The sequence below is a fragment of the Platichthys flesus genome, chromosome 6 (genome assembly GCF_949316205.1).
Source record: "Platichthys flesus chromosome 6, fPlaFle2.1, whole genome shotgun sequence".
In the NCBI taxonomy this organism is placed as follows: Eukaryota; Metazoa; Chordata; class Actinopteri; order Pleuronectiformes; family Pleuronectidae; genus Platichthys; species Platichthys flesus.
In genome coordinates this window covers 15,932,209-15,943,722 of record NC_084950.1, presented here as the reverse complement: position 1 = coordinate 15,943,722, position 11,514 = coordinate 15,932,209, and positions in this window count along the sequence as shown.

The window sequence follows — 11,514 nt, the reverse complement described above, 5'->3', positions numbered from 1 at the left end:
ATCAAACCTCTGGCCTCCTGAACTTTTACTTTGAAGGTGAGCTGTCTCTCTGTCCCCCTCTGGGTGTCCTCGTTCAAATTTAGCTTCTCAGGTTGAGTTCCACTTCATGAACTGACCAGGTGAGGCCTAACTACTGCACGAGACAAAAAGATCCCTGGTTTGTTTTTATTATTGACATTATTAATTATTATTAAAACTTATATCCAGTCAATGTCAAAAACTTCTTAAATTTAATCAGTGGTAACTAAATATAAAATATAAATATTTCTTCTGGCAGTTTTTCTTTCTCTCTTGGTCGGTATCAGGATTCGTGCCTACAGCAACCACAAGAGGGCAGTATAAACTTATCTGTTTCACTGGCTCAGGCAGAAATGCAACTGGACAAAGACGAGCCAAATGAGTAGGTTGTGTCGCTTCAAGTATAAAACAAAGCATGCGTCATCAATGTATTCATTATCTTTTAAAAGCTTAATTTGTAAAAGCTGCAGGTTTAATTCTGGGTTTAATGCAGATTCTTAAGAAATTAGTTATTTCCCTACTTTCTTAGTTCTACAGCTCTAAGCCAAGTCATTTCTTTTTGATTACGCCCTAATTTAGTCTTTGTATTTGCTTGTTAATTTAGTCTGACTGCCCCGTGGCTGAACAGAACAAAGAGCTCCACATCCACTCACTTCACTGCGATAACAGGATTTATCCGACGCAATAAAAAATAAAGAAGAGCTTCTCTCATAAGACTTGGGTGCAGTGACTCTTATCAAGTCTTATGATGTCACATAATGCCAGGAGCTGAAGCCCCAGCACTGACGCACAACACAGCACAGACCTCGCTGCTCTGATCCACCGTGGGCTGAGGCTCTTCACCTCAGCGTTGTGAGCACAGCTCGTGTTCTCCCAGGAGACTGTTTTCAAGGAACATCTCATCAGGGAGCCGTGGCCACGCTGCCCGCTTCAACCACCAAACACCAATCTGTCATTTAAAATGCACAAATGAATTTAAGAAGAACGTGTTCAGGCTGCAGTCTGCTGGTGTGGAAGCTCAAATCCAATCTTTATATCAGTAGACAGGTATCATAAATATTCAAAACAATACTACCCGTCCTGCTTCCCCTCCTCTCCTCACCTGGCCTACTACTTTCTCCTGTGACTCCGCCCACAGAAGCTTAACAGGAAGCCAGCTCGCTCCTTCCTGAACAAACAGACCTGACTGGCCACGTGGTGCAGGCCTCTTCCTTTCAAGCCCGGACTGTGAACATGACCAATGTGAGTTGGCCTCGTATGATGGTCCCATAGGAAACAGATTTAAGTTGGATTTTTCTTAAATGGGTCGATGTTTAAGTAAAGGTTAACTCTCTTTACTTCAGTCGAAGAACAGACAACATTTGTGTTGTCATTAAAAAAGAATCGATTGGAAATCTTTAGTTGATGCTCATCTGTCCAAACCAACCCAGCACTCAGTGGATGTTTCTGGAACTAGAAATCCAAAGAGTAACTCAGGCAGTATAAAGTAGAACCGAGAGTCATTAAGTGACCTGACAAACTGTGACAAATATACAGGTGCAGGTGGGTTGTTGTTCTGCGGAGGCTCCGAGCACCACAGTCAAGAACTCTTCTGATTTCATTGTCACCTCCTGTGTGTTTCTGTTGTGTGGCTTTTGCAGCTGTGCGTTCTGGTTAATCCACGAGACGTCTCGGCCACCGTACTTCTGGTCCATTGTGTTGCCATCACGACAGCCAAAAACAATCAATATAATAATTGGCAGATTAAAGATGGATAATGTTAAGACTAATTAGTTCCAGTCATGAGGGATTACTTGGGAAACAAATTAAAAGATTAGTTGATAGTGAACAATTTATTTTTGAAGACTATTCATGTTGACAACTAACTGACTTTATACAGACTTTCATTCAATTCCTAAATTCTGCACTCAACCCTCTTGTTGGTGCTGGTGATCCGTGTGTTGGCATTTTCTGATTCGATGGTAAACTATTTCCACGCTGCCCATTTAACTCCATGTTGTTTTAACTGGTGAATTTTGGTCTCCAGCACTGCTTCCTTCTTTAGAAGTTTGTTGTAGGCATCAAAAGTGAAGGGAGGCACCTTGTTGCTAGCTTTGACTGGTATATCCACAAGCTACTGGTTGTACTTTCTTACAGCAGTAAAAACAAAATCAGATGAGTAGAAAAATGCAAGCAAGAGTAGAATTCTAACTAAAGGCTGACCCACACGTTAACCCCTTGGACTCCAAATCAGCTTTTGGAGAACGCTGCTTTTGTCCACAACTGGACAAGCTGCTGCCAGTTAACTGACTTTAACATATTCGATCTGAAATCTGTTCCAAAGGTTCAGGCACATGAGCATACTCATACTCATGCACACACACACACACACACACACACAAGCACACGTTCACAAATAAACGTGCACACACTTTCCAGGCCAAAGACAAGGGGGAAGGGAAGCTTCCTGTGTTTTTTCCACATCACTGTCACTGAGTCCAGGGCAGAGGAAATGGGACAGATGATGATGATGATCCCGCCGAGAGCAAATGAAATAAAAAGAATGAATAATGAGGATGTGAGTTTGGTGTGTTCACTAAGGACTGAGTTTCTCTCCACATTGTGTAAACTAATCTGTTCATACGGTCCATAGTGGACATGTATTTTACGTTTGAGCTACTAAATGAGACGTCTGTTTACCACAGTGTTGGTTCTGTGTTTCTCTTCGACTTCCTACCGGTGTGTGTTTTCAGTGGTCGCTCCGCTCCACTGGTGCTCATCCAGCCGGTGAGGGCCCCTCTCCCGAGGCCCCTCTGCGGCTGCCCCCGCCACCCCCTGTTCCTCAGCATCCTCTTCACATTGTGTCACGGACATGTGCTCATGTCACCCCCTCAGACCCCTCTTTCACCCCCACAGTGGACCCCCCCCCACCCTCCACCTGTAGCCTGCCCCGCACTGCCCAGTCCCCTTCCTCCTGCACTGGCTTTCCTGTCTTCAATCTCTCGCAGGGATCTCACATAAACAAACATTGTGCCCTCTGCAGTCTGCTACACGCATCTGTCTGACAGATATGTGTAATAACATAACTAGCTGGGTCCATCCCCTGTCTGGTGCACATTACCTAGAAGCCTGAGGAGCTCTAATCAGAAATGAGCCACAGAGGTCCTGTATGCGGTGGAAAGAGGATCAGCCTCGTTCCATTAGCTGTTTAAATTGTTTCTGTGATAGGCTGAGAGGCAGCAAGTGGCTGCAGGTCAGCGGGTGTCCTCTGCCTCATTTCCTGCCCAGCGGCTGGTTGGATCCCGCGCTGGAAAAGAATGATACACTGACTCACACCCAGAGCCACCTTCCCTTTCCCTCTCCCTCTTAATAACTCTCTCTCTCTCTCTTCTCTCACGGGCTAATCCAGTTTGATAAGGGCAAACTCTCCTCTCCATGTGGCCTCTTTGGCCTGCGGAGAGTAAAGACCTCTGAAATCACTCTGGCACAGCTCCACTGCCGCACGGAACACCTGTGAACAACGGCAAATAGGAGTCTGTGAAAAGAAAAGTATTTTTCACCACTATAGTGCAGTGAGGTGAGAGAGAGAAAGTACAACTGGGCACAACTTGCATTTTAAAAAGCACCATAGATTTAGCAGGCTGCAAAGATGTGTTTTCAGTGCTAGAAAGAAACTGAATACATTTACGCAGGTAAAATACTGTAGTACATGATAAAGAACTTGTAGCCCTGTGGAGTATTTCGATTTAATGCTACTTTACACTGTATTTTAGAAGAACGGTTGTAGATTACAAAGTTTAAACGGTGTAGCGTGGCTAAGATCAGATTCACTTTGATTCGCTCCAACATTATTAAGCTGTTGGCACGGTTGTGTTTACGCAGCTGGTTGGTTTGTGTGTTTGTTAGTCAGCGACATTACACAAGACAACTCACCAACAACACTTGGTGAAAGGATGTGGTTTAGGTCAGGGAAGAACACACAAAATGTTGCTCCGAACCTGAATCAGGTTTGAATGTTTTTCTTTACTTTCTTTAACATTGTGAAATTGTATCTTTTAACAATTTACCCAGTTTAATAATTATTGGAACTTATTATGGATTTTATGGAACATTTGTGCATTAGTGGAAGTATCTACTGGTTCTATTAGTGGTATTGCAGACAACACTTTGTATCATTAGCATCACGTATCAAAAAGCTGGGTCATGCTCCATGTTTACACAAGGTATCTAAAGAATTCTACATCTGCCCTGATTTACCCTAATCACATTATTTTATACTACCTAAAGTATTTACAGTCATGATATTCTGTTTTAAAATATGAATAAATATAAACATATTTATTGCTAAATTATAAATTAGCCGAATCAATTATTTCCTATCACCTTTTTCAAACTAAGTGCTCCAGTTGTAACATTGTCTTATCGGGGAAATGAATATGGATTTTACTTCCAGGTTGTGGGGCACCCACTAAACACAACATGGTGAATAAACTGAACTTGTTTAGCGGAAGTGGCGTGATCGGGTCTGAAAACGATCTGGAACAAACGTGTTAATGATGATCGCAGCACTTTCGCCACCCATGTCTATTTGCAGAGACGTCACACACTTCAGCACCAGCTAGTTAACATCTTCTTCATGATGATAACCGAAGGCCGGGCTCGAGGTGCTAATTATCTCTCATTGTGCTCATAAATACCTCATAATTACACTGTAAAGAATTCAACAGAACTCTGGCCACAGTAGTGTTGTATCACTGAGCACCACGGGCTGTAGGTGACCGTATCTGTGCCGTGGATACTGGTTTGTGAGCGTGCCTGTTTACTGTACCTACTGTGTGTCTGTTTGTGAGCGTGCTCGGAGCTTGAGTGGGCGTGCACGTCGGCTCTGATTGATGGAGGTGCCGGTGGAGGCAGCACTCCTCTGATTGCAGCTACAGGCAGCACCAGTCTTCTCATTAACCTATGATAATGCACCTGTCACCCCGACGCCCGGTCCTCGCAGCACACAGGCTGCGGATGCTGTTCTTGCTTCTTCTTTCTCTCTTTTTTTCCTCATCTTCGCTCCATCCATCCTCTTTCTCTCTCTCTCTCTCTCTCTCTCTCTCTCTCTCTCTCTCTCTCTCTAAATTTCCTCTCGCTTTCCTGTACAATAAGACACACACACAAAGTAAGCTCAGCCATTTGGAGAGAACTGCTGACTCGGTGCCGAACCTGACCGCCGCAGATGGAGGATGGTGGACCCCCCCCCTCCCCACACACACACTAAACCCAGCAGCAGTAGCTACAGTGTTTGATAGAATCTGTGCTCACTAACCCACTGGAGCAGAGGGTTTACAAAGGATCAACTGTTCCAGCGTCCATGACTGCATTTGTGTACGCACTACAAAGTGGTGGCCTCTCCAAAGTGGCCAGTATGTGCGATCACACAACATAAGGCCTCCGAGATGAGTCGCTTTCTGGCTCGCAGCAATGTGATCTCGCCGTCTGGTCAGTGGTTTTATTTCATCCAATAATCTAGAAGACTGTTTCAGCTTCAGTATTAGACCCATGTTGAGATAGAAATGAGATTTTGAAAACAATAGAGTAATGTTATGAGAACAAACTCGTAATCAAGAAGAAAGTCTTAATATTGTTTCTGGTTCCAAAATCTTGAACCATTCTCACGGTTTCTTGAGAATCTACCAAGCCCCTTAAAATGTGACTCAGATGTGACCGAGGACAACCTCCTCCACTAAAGAGGCAGCTTCCTCCACGTCTGTGTGTTTCTTTCCTCAGAATAAACAGTTTCTTACAGAATCTTTTCAAAGTCCTGGCACAAATAGTAATGTGGAGCTGATGAGCCAAAACATTAAGCATTTTGTTATTGATGAAATTTGAACTAAATTCGAACTTTACAACAGGCTCCACATTCCACATTTTATCACAAGCTACAGGCTGATCTTCTCTCTCTTAAAGTAGCAATTATTCTCTATACTTCGGCCTTTAACTAGATCTTGCACTTCACTCCTGTGCTTTTATAATAATCACTATATTTCTTTTCTCTTTTTATGGATTTTTTGAATTCACTATTATTTCTATGAAAGGTGCTTTACAAATCAGGATTAGCATTATTATTGCAGCAGCTATTTGTAAAATTGGTCTCATTGTACTGCTTTCCTCTAATAGTTTCTTGAACCTTTCATGTAAAGAACCATGTTAGAGATGTACTAACAATATGAAAAAACAACGACAAAGATCTGAGACTGTTTCTAAATGAATTTTCATTTTTAAATAGCTGGAATTCAAAATTGATCATGAAATTTCACAGTCTATGTCCTGTTTGTAATATTAGTTTTTGTCTTTATAGGTAGATGATTTTCTCCTCAGCAGAAAGGCTGCGGCTCCTACACCAGATGTCTTCTTTTTCCCCCGTAGCCTGTTCCAGGCCGTCTCTCTGCTCTCCAGAGGACCTGCATGTGATTTATTTATCCTATCAGCACGTTCAGTGCCAGGAACACACCCGGAGAGCACACGGGACAATGGGAATGTGCTGCCTTGTGCCGCTGGAGGAGAGTGTGGAATAAAGGGAGAGGACTTGGAGGACACATAGTTCATCATTGTGGACCTACAGATGTGCGTCACAGCTTCTGTGTAAGTCGAGGCTCCTTCAGGAGACGTACAGGGAGAGAGTCGGGGTCACACAGTGTGTTGAGGGTGTTTGAGGTTTGGGGCTTTGCAGAGAAGCTTCAGGAGCTCCCACTCGTCTCCGTGTCTGTTTGACGAAGCTGCTGGTCCCATATGTGATGCTGTGCAGCTTTTGGAATTCAGATTTGTTCACTTTTGGCAAGATTTGATCATGATTTAAGAATGAGCATGTGTGGTGTTGGGAATGTGTCTGGCATGCCTGCTTGCTTCCAGCCTCTCGTGTCATCTGTATTCATCGTATGCACGAGGAATATATGAAATGAAATATGACTGTTCTCATGTCTCCGGACAATTGCTGTGGTTTGTTTGCACTGCTGCTCTCATTGAGGACGAGCAAACAGCAAATAAAGAAGGGAAACGTCACTTCATGGGGTCAGAGCTTCCTGTTTAACAACCCGCCTGCTTCCTGTAGGGGCCCCCTCATGTGACAGATGTCTACGACGGATCGGTGACACCTCTTTGTCCCTGAGAGTTCATCTTCTTAGAGGTGAAAACCAAACAGGAACGCCAACACTTCCTTTTCTTTTCATACACGGATCACAACACATGATAAGAGAATCTCTGTTACACCTAAGTTAGTGAGTATACTTTTTCTAAAAACGGGGGGTGAGCCTGATAAAAAGATCCATGACTCCTTTCCCATTAGGAGTATTGCCTGCCTGTTTTATAACAGCTGAGGATGAACATGTGGTGCCGGCGAACATAATGTTGCGTATTGTAGGAAACCATCATTTAAATAAGACAGGTTTTCAGCATGAATGCTCATGAACCAGGTTCCCCTGATGTGACGGGGGCAGAGCGGAGATCTTTAACATGGCAGCCTGCTGCGTTCCACAAGTAAAGACGGGCCACTGATGAGGACACCACAGAGCGTTTTAAATCCGAATGTTTCAATAAAACGAGGAGAATAAAAAACTACAATGAACGTTGAACGTATATGCATCAGTGTAATCAAAATGAGGGGAAGGAGGAGAGGAGCAGAGCGGATGGCACTTCTCGGATGCTGATTAAAGAAACCGTGTTAATGAGATTCATTGACAGTCTAATAGGGAGAACAGCATGCCCCCTGTTGTGGCTGTGTGTGCCATCCCTTCGTCTCAGTCCCCGTCCTCGTCTCATATCGTCCTCTTTTTAGTTTGTGTCGCTTTCTTCCCCTGTCTCTCTCTCTCTCTCTCTCTCTCTCTCTCTCGCTCTATTCCTCGCCGGGGGAAGTGTGTTTACTCTGCACCAGGACAGCAGGGATCTGGCCTTTTCCACCAAACTCAGTAATGATCACAGTCGACACGTCATACCTTTAACATCACACGCTTCTCACAGGCCCACTGTCTCCTCGTCCTCAGGGTATTTAAGCAGGAGGAGCAGCCAGCCAAGATACACACACACACACACACACACACACACACACAAAGCATCTTGGGATTTGAGGACGGGTGGAGCCATGTGACAGGCAGGCAGCTGTGCCACATTAACTGCAATAATGACAAACGGGCCACGGCTGTTGGTTTTTTCACCTATAAGTAGTTCAGCTCAGCCTCTCAGGTGCTGTCACTCAACACATCGTGCCAGTGTGTGGGTGTCTGGGTGTTTGTGTGTGTGTGTGCGGGGGGGGGGGGGGGGTGTCTCTGTGTGTGTGTGTGTGTTTTGCCCACTGGCAAAATCCTGAAGGATCCGTCTCTGTGCTCGGCAGAGAGCTGTGCAGGGAAAGCAGGGAGCCAGATGTGTTAGCTCAACAAGCCTGAGGATGAGTTCATGGTGAGAACATCTGAAGCTTTCAGCTCCATTGACCCCAGAAAGAAACTTTTAATCCTGCCAGTTTGAGGACATATGTGTACATATCGTTTTCCTAAGCAATGAAGCTGGAGATACTTCTATTTTGCAAGTACTTCTGTTCAGATAAACTGTGACCTAATTACATTTTTGGCTACAGAGCACTTGAAGACGGCGGAGCAAAACACTGGGCCGATGTGATGAGCAGAAACAAACGTGCTGGAGTATCTGGAGTACCTGTGTGTTTGTGAGGGGGAGAAACTGAGGGAGAAACCGAGGGGTTGAGGAAATGGTTCAGACTGTGACTGTGGACGGCAGGAAGGGAAACTGAAGGAGCTCTTATCAAGTAGAAGTGTGTGTCTGTGTGTAGGTGATGCTGGTTCACAGCAAACAGTGAAACAGCCAGGCCAGTGTTGATGGTTACACACATGATAGTTGAGCGGAAAATCCTGTCAAATTAGAGCCTACAACCAACTAACCCATTTACCCCCCTTTCTTTCAGAACCCATGAATTATTCTCTAAGAAATTGGGGAAAAAATGTTAATAATAAAACGGCATGAATACCACAAAGACTTAATTCTTTCTGGTCCCCGAGCCTATGACCACATTTCTACATATAGCAATAATTATAAGGATTATGCATTACCATACACTACCATTTTCACCATAATATTCTTACATTACAACATTTAATTTTCACACTTAAGACCTAGCTGATGATTTGAAGGAGCCCGTATCAGAGTGACCAGACACCCGGAGCTCATCTCTGAGGCACTGAACCACTTTACAATCCAAGAACCATCCACTTAAACCTATTGCCACAGAGGCTTCAGCCAATCACATCAACCAGTGGACAGAAGATGTCACGTGGGACCAGTTAAGTTTTTTTATGAGGCCATACCAGACAGACTGGGAGGAACGGCGCAGAAGAACACTGTCTTTTATGGACTATTGGGGATAGTGTGCTTACATGTCGAGGTTGTTAAAGGTCTCACCAACACAGAGGCTCACAACCTGAGGGGCGGGACATGCTGCACCTGGACACTGGTTAGATAAGGAAGCTTAACCCCTTCACTCATCCCTGCTCCTCTTCATGTTTGCATCTCACCACTCGCATACATCATGTATTATAGTTCTCCTTGACTTTTTAATTCTGACCATGTCCCATCAACTATGATGGAGCAGGCAGGATCTATGACCTGTAACACAGCCTGCCACTAGGGGGCGATCAAGATACCTTGGCTTCACTTTTGGGGAGTCTGACTTGACGCCCGTCTTTATATACAGTTTATGGTTAATACTGTATGAAGCTACCACTAGTGGACATTAAGCAGACTCCATGGCATGTTTACATCTCCCAAAGCCCAGATGTTTCTCAGTTTGGTCTGAGTGGGGCCCTAACACGTTGAAACCCTGTGCTGTTGTGGTTTTGCTTTAAGAAAAACTGAAATGTGACACAAAAGAGCTTTTAGTTTCTTGCCCACCTACTGATAACCTGCTTTATTCATGGTGGTGATAGTTCTTTTGGAGGAAGCAGCTTTAAAAGCGAGCGCTATATATAGAATATACTCAACTCTCTTGAGGTTAGCTCGTGGTTCTATATAGTTTTATACTCAACAGGCTGCTGCAGGAATAAGTGGACTCACTCGACTTTCTCTGACCTTCTCCGTCTCCGCTCTCAGACCTTTATGATGCACCCACAAAAAGTGAAAGCCTGTATCACTTGGGAGAACACTAGTCCCGTAAAACAGGATGTGATTAACTCCACTGCAGGGAATAAGAGGTGGGCTTGTAGAGGCTGTGCACCTAAATGAATTTTGCCTTTTTGAAATGACTACATGATTTACTCAGCCCGTGTTCCTGTATCCGTCCATCCAGAGAGCCGAGCGCTTTACAGCCAGCCAGAGAGAATTTGTCGCTAGATTGGCTTTGTCATTTTGATTCATGTGGGACTCGCTATTGAGTGTGTTACTGTGCGATCCGGAGTTCTCCTGCTGCACCACACTCTCCTCCTGGTGTTATTATCTTAGCATTTTAGAGGCCGTGTAAGAGATCTGTACTCACAGGGGGCACTTATAACATGATGCATTGACAGAGGAAGGTTTCTCTTTTTTTTCTCAAGTCCCAGATCTTGCTGCTGATTGAAATCATATCCTCACTTATCGTACCCTCAGCTGTGAGACGAATGTGGGTGAAAGAAGAGGGTGAGATGAGGGGGGAGGCAGAGGGAAGAGGGTGAGGGGGAATCCAAGAGGGGGTTGAATCAAGGGCAACTCGACTTGGTTGTAGATACTTGAAGATTTCATTTCTCATCTCAGAGGCTTCTCCTGTTCTGCTGTTCTTCTCTGGTACCACTCTGAGGGTGTTGAACCGACACAGCTGCTCTGTGAGCAGCCTGCAAAGAGGTAGCAAGGTTATCCAATGTGAGTGAGAAGATACAAGGTGGAACATGGAGGAAGGCTTGGATTTAGCATGGACAACATGACACAAGAGTGGAGTGATGCTCCGGCTGCATTTTTCTGTATGCACCCGAACGAGCCTGAGAGAAAATTAGATGAACCTGACAAACAAAGTATTTTTGACTCCTAATCTGACTTGAGCCTGATGTTTTCACTCATTACAGGCACGTGTAGGGCCCCACTGATTCGGGTCATGTACCCTGACTCTCATTTGGAACAGATGATTGGGAATATTGTTTTCACCTCTTGGCTTCTCAGATATCAGGGTTCGTCTCAGACTCCCTTGAGAGGGAGGAAATTGTTCACACTAAATCAGGAGAGGAAACTGGTCTATAATTCGTGAAATTGGTTTCTGTAATGAACCCTTGGAATCATATGATGACCCACAAAGTTTTCATGTGCATCTATCTAACATGTTGTACCATGACATTCAAATATTTGGAATTTCTTTGAAGGTTAGATGAGTGGCTCGAAACATTCGGTAAATATGAATCTACTTTCATCAACTGGTTAATTCGGCTTGACATAAAGACTGTAAACAGGAAGCCAGACTACTAGAAACTAGTATTTCCTCACCCTCTCCCTATAACTAGAATTAATTCTGAG